This window comes from Bactrocera neohumeralis, unplaced genomic scaffold, assembly GCF_024586455.1.
Source record: "Bactrocera neohumeralis isolate Rockhampton unplaced genomic scaffold, APGP_CSIRO_Bneo_wtdbg2-racon-allhic-juicebox.fasta_v2 cluster09, whole genome shotgun sequence".
Taxonomy (NCBI): Eukaryota; Metazoa; Arthropoda; class Insecta; order Diptera; family Tephritidae; genus Bactrocera; species Bactrocera neohumeralis.
The window spans coordinates 20,065,311-20,073,368 of NW_026089622.1; positions in this window are offsets into that span (position 1 = coordinate 20,065,311).

Here is an 8,058-nt window from a genome sequence, read left to right on the forward strand (position 1 = left end):
ATCTTCATTGAGAACAGTCGATTTGCGAGTGATCATCCGCACTTCCTGCACTCCGCACTCGATAGGCACTCTCATCTGCACAGGAACACCACAAACAGAATTGCGGGTGGGAGATTTGCCATATTTTTGCAGGTAGATAGTTGCCACATTTCGACGGAAATCGCAGTAGGTCCAGTTGTTATCTGAATTTCTTTTGATTAGCCATGCATTTTGGCAACCTGCATCTAAGCCAAAAGCAAAGAGCGGGAACCACCACTTTTTGCTGCGAAGAGCTACTCTCATGGAGTGAACGTTTTCGTCAAAACGGTCTACTCCACCCATGTACTTATTGTACATAATGATAATGGCTGGGCAATCAACTTGAATTTTAGCCCGCTTTTTGTCCACAAGTCTAATTCGATTCATTTTGTTTTTGTGATGGGATCTAATCGATACTATTATCATGCCGTTTAGCTGCAATAACCTCCACCGAAGCTTTATGGCATAGCTTACTTCTTGGCTCTGTTTTCATATCCTTTGATTTTGGCAAATAGCAATTCTTCAGTCGATTTTCCCGGACAGTACCTGCGCCCCCAACAGTGTGCTCTCGCAAACACTTTAGCAACGGTAATCCAGTAAAAAAATTATCAAAATATAAGTTGTAAGGTCCTAACTCAATTGGTAATCTTGAATAGAGCTCTAAAATAACAGCAGCTCCTAGGCCTAACTCAGACTACATTTCCAGGCCAGGGCCGGACGCACCCTGATAAGGCTCACAATTGACCAAATATCCATGTCGTGAGCTGCTGACCACAGCTTGTAACCAAATCTTATTGCTTTTCCGTGTATATGTTGCTTGGTACCGTGCCTTCCAAAGTATGATACTATGGTTTCGTCTATGGAAATGTGTGAAGAACCAGGTTTTTCGGAATTGGCAGTAAAATTTACGTTTAGTTTCGTGAAATATTGTCGAACTTTAGCGAATTTGTCGTTGGGTGGCAAGGATGTACTATCTGAAAGACGAAGGTACTGCTGAATTTCAAAAAATCTATTTCGCCTTATAATAGATGCCACCAGTTCATTGTGCGTGTCACTTTTTACTTTCCAGAACATTCGCATGTACTTTGGCGTCAAATATCCCGTAAGTAGCAGTATTGCAATGTAAACTCTAATTTCATCACTAGTCACATTTAGAGTGTGATTTCTCTGCAAAGCATACAAATTGCTGATATCAGTTATGAACTTTACTATGTCGTCGCTATAGAGCAATAAAAAACTTTCGACGGCAGGTATCTCCTTCTGAGAGTTCAAGAAAACTTCTTCATCACAGTCTCCTTTACCGCAAGTAATAAAAGAAGTATTGCTGACATTGCTGTACCATTTCTTTATAGTACTTTCTTTTTTCCTTTTTTTAGGTGCGGGTACTTCCATTTCTTCCCCTTCTTCTTCCAGAATATCTAAACAATTGTCTCCAGAAATGGAAGGTCTCTTTTGTATTTCTACTTGAGATTGAAGCATGCGACTAGAAAGATTAAGAATATTAGCTTTATTTTCATCCCCACTGTCTTCGTCCGTTACCACGCCATCATCAGGAGGAAATAAAATGTTATCGCCTGGGTCGTCCCCGGCCTCCAACTCCTCGGTAATTTCATCTAACGTCAACCTGTAATACGTAAACAAGCTATAAAGCAACATCACTGCATAGCAACAAACCCTACTATAAACAATACTGTTCTTATTACTTATGAATTATATTGCCCAGTGTCACCTGCAGGTGCCACGGCATATTTCCAAAGTTGTAGCAATGATACGATAAGTTATTTTTATTGTAAAATATTTTTGTATATTATATGTAATAACAAAACAATCAATACTTACAGTCTAGGCATTTGTATTTCATTTTATATCGCAAGAAATCACAAAAACTCAGACTGTTGAAGTATTGCGCTAAACAAATGAACGAATTTGACAAATGACGTTTGACTTGTGTTGCCAGAAAAAAATAATAATTAGTGTTATTAATAGGCTTTGCTACAATAGTGGAAGCATTTAAAAATTAAATTTCCGTGTGGTAGAAAAAAAAAATATCAAATTTGTGTCACCTACAGGTGGCACTGGGAATTGAAGAGTTAAAGAACTAAATACGTAATTCGCATAGTTGCTTAGTGGGTTTTTATCTGTTTCTTTTTTTTTTGTACCGCATGAGAATGAAAATTAATGAACTAAACGATCTCAGTCAAACAACGAATAACTTGAAAATCTTAGGTCCCCTAAAGTCCATTCGACGTATCGTTTTCTTTCCAGTGGTACAAATAGAATTATAGTACTTTTGGGATTAATCAAATTTTACGTCAATTGAAATGTTAAGTCTGTCGCACAAAGTGCAGTTATTGTTTTAAAATTTGTATAATAAATTAGCGGTTTGCTTAAGAGTTAATAAAACTAACTGTGTAACTATTATTGTGTGAGAAATAAATATATGTTATCAAACAACTATTGTGTTTGTAACCAATAAATTAAAATCAAAATATAACGAATATTTTGTGAAGAAAAAAAAAAACAATTTTAAAAGTTTTTAACGTATTTGTGTAGTTCTCAGAAAAACCCCTAAAAGTTTTACACTCATGGAATAATATCTCTGCAACCAGTTGCTACAGAGTATTATAGTTTAGTTCACCTAACGGTTGTACCTATCACCTAAAACTAATCGAGATAGATATAGGGTTATATACATATATATAAATGATCAGGACAACTAGAAATGTTAAAATGCTGGTGACTCTGTCTGTCTGTCCGTCCATCCGTGCAAGCTGTAACTTGAGTAAAAATTTAGATATCTTAATGAAACTTAGTATGTTGGTTCCTTGGTACAAAGATAATTTCGAGTAGATGGACGTAATTGGATCACTGCCCCGCCCACAAATCGCCATTATCCGAAAACATATCAAGTGGCATATATAAGCACTAAATTAAAATAAAAAATTGTAATTTGGCGTAGGGCATCGCAGTAGCAAGTGGCACCTGCGGGCCCTCAAATATGTGTACATATCTCCTAAACCCCTAAATCTACAAGAACCAAGTTTGCTGAGAACAAATCTTGTAAGAATTTCTGCCGACAGTGTGAAAATTGATGAAATCGGAGGATAACCTTGCTCACTCCCCGTATTCCGGTACTGTTAAAAACTACTAAAAGCGCGATAAATCAGTAAGCAAATACTAAATAGACATTAACTTCACCACAGAGGGTGTATAAGAAAACCTTATGAGAGCCGGTATGAAAAGTGGACAGTAGGCGTGGCACTGCCCACTTTTTGGTGAGATCCCACATCTCGGATTTTGACCAACCGATTTGGACTAAATTTAGTAGGTATAATTTTTAAAACATTCCTATGTCACATTGTGAAAATGGGCAAAATCAAACACATTTTAAAATTCCATTTCATTCTTTCATTCTCCAGTATACAAATTAAGAAGTTATTAATATCACGGAATAAAATTTTGTAGCAATAATTCCCTTAAAGTACGGCACCCTTGGACCAAAAATTTTCCAAGTCCAACCAAAACTGTTCAAAACCCTAGATACCATGTCGTATATGTGGACCCAGTGTCTATAGTAGTCTTTTTGAATTTGTAGGCCAGTATGTGAGTTGTATAGAGTATATCGTCACCTGAAATGCAAAATAACGTAAAATCGCTTTTCATAGGCTTACAGGAGAAACAAAAAACAGTACAAAAAGAAAACCACTTGATATATTGAAACAAAATTTTCAAATCTGAATTAAAATGAAACTGTTAGTATAAGTTAGATAAAATATAAAGAAAAAATAAAACAAATTTTATAGTAGGTGACTTACGTTATTTTAAGTTTTTATTTCTGAAACAAAATGACGTATCACCACTCTAAATTTGTATAAGGGACCATCCATAAATTACGTCACACGAATTTAAGGACTTTTTAACCCCTCCCCCCGTCCTTGTCACAAGTTGTCACATTTTGAACTAACCCCCCCCCCTGACGTGACGTCACCCATTTTCCAATTTTATGAATTTATCATAAAATAAAAAAAAAACAGGTTATTCTATGTATTCTTATATTTATTGAATAATCTTTAATAAAATCAACATTTAGTTAAATATTAAAGTACAGAGACAACGAATGACTAGTCAAGAAATAATAGATACTTAATTGCTAATTAAAACTACAAAACTTAGTCATCTTGTGTCCATGGACTTTTGACCCACTCCTTTATATCATTTATTACTGGTAAATCAGGCACTTCATTTTCGTTCTGTATTTGGATGTCAGGAACATCATTCGTATCAACATCGTCTTCTTCCATCCATAAAGCATCGTCATCATTCATTAAACAGAGAATCTCTCGGGCACGTCTAGCCGCAATTCTTTGAGGACGAATTTTTGCGACAGGTAACAGCTCGTGTTTTTTATGTGATTGATTATGTGATGACGCTTTGAGATTTAATAATATCTGTTGTAATAATGTAGCAAATTTAGCGTCGTTGTCATCACTCCCTGTGACTCCATAACCTTCTGATGTCTGTTTAATTAACACAGGTGGTGGTAAAAATCCTTCTTTTAATAATTTCCAAAGACTAGAACGTCTTACATCGCAACATGCAATAGTTTCACATTTAACTATTTGTAAAAAATATTGTGACTCACGTACATGTTAAGCATACCAAGTAGCATTATTTTTCAACATCATAGCCTGTTCAATATCCAGTGCAGTAACAGTTGGTGCAACATATTCAGCAACGACTGGAAAATTATCAATGACTAACTTGCTCCAAATCTCAGCCAACACTTTGCCCGCACTTTCGAAGTTTCGTTTTTCTAGATCTAAGTCAGTAGTTCGATTAATTGAATCAAGATGTGACCCAAAAGCATCATGTTTTAATAGCACACCAGTAAGTTCGCGACTGAGAGGTGCCATGCGTCGTTCAACTCTGTTAAATGCACTCCTTCCTGGGGCATTTGTAGCTATATAAATTGCATCTAAATTAAAATCTTTAAAATGTTGTAAGGCTGAAACTATAACCCGCTCGTACCGTGGATTTCATCCGGCCCACCATTGCATGTAAAAATAAAAACCGGTTTTACTAAACCTTCTCTAGTTCGGATCATGTTTTCAAAGATCGGTAATTCAGTAAGCTTGTGAACGTCAGTGGCATGAGTCTCTGCATTGGAAGATGAATGTTTTCCACTACGAATAGCTACATATGTAGGCCCCGAGTATGTTACAGCTTCAGGTGATCCTTCACCATCTTTTTTAATTAGAATTCCCGCATACACCGATGGAATAAGCTTATGTTTTTCAGCGACGACAAAATCATGATCTGGCAATTGAACACGGTAATCAAGGTGCATTAATATTGGCGCTTGAGCATTTGCTGCTGTAATGCCTAAAGGTACACGTGCCTTATCATCCATTGATAAAAAAAAAAAATAGGTCTGGACCTAAAATTGAAGCCACTGATTCGAGATTTCGTATAGTAGCTGTACAAAATTTTCCATCCTTATGCTTTGAGTGCAGTGTAGAGTCTGGCTTACACAACTTGACTGGAACAGTAACGACGTGTCTTTTATCTTCCTCTGTATTAGCTCTCTTGGGAAGAAGTCTCAAATATAATCCTGACCGACTAATAGTGTAACCTTGCTTAGATAGTTCAGCTTGTAAGTCATCTAGTGTTTTACAACATCTTATAACTTCAGTGCGACGTCGATCATCAGCTGCACCACCAAAGAGTGCAATTGATTTTATTACATCAAGTAAACCAGATTGATTTTCTTCTACTCTAGGCCGACCAACAGTATTTCGAAGTTTTAAAGCAGTTGCTAATTCAGGATTACATTTACTCAATTCTAAAAGTTTTTCTTTTTTAGAATCACGGCTTTTTTTTTGGCGTTCCGCTGCACCAATTTTTCTCTTCAATGCAGTCTTTTCTGCTTCAATATCTTTTTTTAATTACATTATTTTTTTCGTAGCATCATCTGTTCCTATACCGGCATCGCGTGCAAGTACTAAACTATTAAGCTCAGATTCAAGTACAGTAATTCTATTCTTAGAAGCATATTGACTCGGTGTAGGTTTAGAAACTGTTTGAAGAGATTGACATCCTTTTAATTCAATCATAACATCTTTAGTTTCTTCTGATTGATTCTCTTCGATAACCTCCTAAAATTAAAAGTTAACATATACATACATACATATGTAATACATAAAAATTAACCAAGAACAAGACCTCGAACAAACAAACACAGAAAGATATTGTAATCGTTTAATTTATAACTAACTAAGTTATACATGTCACACTGATTGAGTTTAGTTATTTTTATAATAAATTTTAAACTTACTTTATTTTCCTGTGGCTTTACTACTGCCAATGATTTTGACGAAGAAGGATTTTTTGAAAAAATCGATCGGATAATCAATTTCAAAACAAATCAAACAATGTTTAAATTATAATAAAGTTTTGTTATGTTATAAGTTTTACAAGTTTTGTTTAGATAATATGTACGATAAATAAAAACCGAGCTATAACGATAAATAATGTATTACATAATGCCTATGTAATTTAAAATTTTGGTTGGAAATAACTTTTTATTGGTCTTTGACATAAAGAATCACATCGTTTCATTGCGGCCAAGTCCCTGATGCGTTTCAGTTGTAACAACTCTATGGGATCCGATACATCCTGTCTTTCAAACCACTTAAAAGCAATATCAAGAGCTTCAAAAGCTTCTGCGTGAGATGGTACTTGACATACATCCCCAGTTTCAGTCTCTTCTTCATCTTCTCTCTCGTTATTTATTATCGGACGCGAAAATAAACTTGTCGTAACATGTCAAAACATTTTTAAATTGACAATTAGAGCTGAGACGAATGAGTCCGGATAATCGGATATTCGGATAATCGATGTTCGGATAATCGGGATTCTACAGTACTTAGCTAATTAAAAATACTACAGAATACTATGACTTAGAAATTTATGAATGTTACTCGGCAGAAGACAATTGGCAAGTAAACAATGGGAACGAATAGAAGTCACTGCGCCAGCGCGAAGCATGTGCGACGACACTTGTCAGTCTTGCAAACAACAACAAGCATGCATACGCAGCGGTAAAACCACGCTACACAAACAATACAACGGTATAACCACGGATACGGAGAAATCATACAAGCAGACGAAACAACAACAAGCATGCATACGCAGCGGTAAAACCACGCCACCGCCGGCAGAAGTAGCAGCCAGTCGTCTAGCTGGCTTGTCACACAATGTCACTTCTGAATGATACCCTCCCTCCCCTTCAAGGTGTGACGTAATTTATGGATGGCCCCTAATAATAAAAAATTTTAATATAAACTTTTTTTTTATTTTAAATAAAAGCATATTTTCATATTTCACGTTATTTTTATTATTAGTGCACACATACGTACTGGAAAAAGTTAAATTATTTTAAGCCAAAAATGAGGATAATGTTTAATTCTTCTTCTTCTTAATAGGTGTATACATCGCTTACGCGATTATAGCCGAGTTAACAACAGCGCGCCAGTCGGTTCTTCTTTTCGCTACGTGGCGTCAATTGAATATTCCAATCGGAGCCAGGTCCTTCTCCACCTGGTCCTTCCAACTAAATGGAGATCTTCCTCTTCCTCTGCTTCCCCCGGCGGATACAGCGTCGTATACTTTCAGTGCTGGATTGTTTTCGTCCATTCGGACAACATGACCTAGCCAGCGTAGCCGCTGTCTTTTAATTCGCTGAACTATGTCAATGTCGTCTTTTCTCTCGAAAACTCACAACGTCGACTCATCAGTTTTTGTCATCGTCCAAGCCTCTGCACCATATAGCAGGACGGGAATTATGAGTGACTTATAGAGATTGGTTTTTGTTTGTCGAGAGAGGACTTTGCTTCTCAATTGCCTACTCAGTCCGAAGTAACACCAGTTAGCAAGAGTTATTCTGCGTTGGATTTCTCGGCTGACATTGTTTGTGGTGTTTACGCTGGTTCCAAGATAGCCGAAATTATCTACAACTTCAAAGTTATGACTGGCAACAGT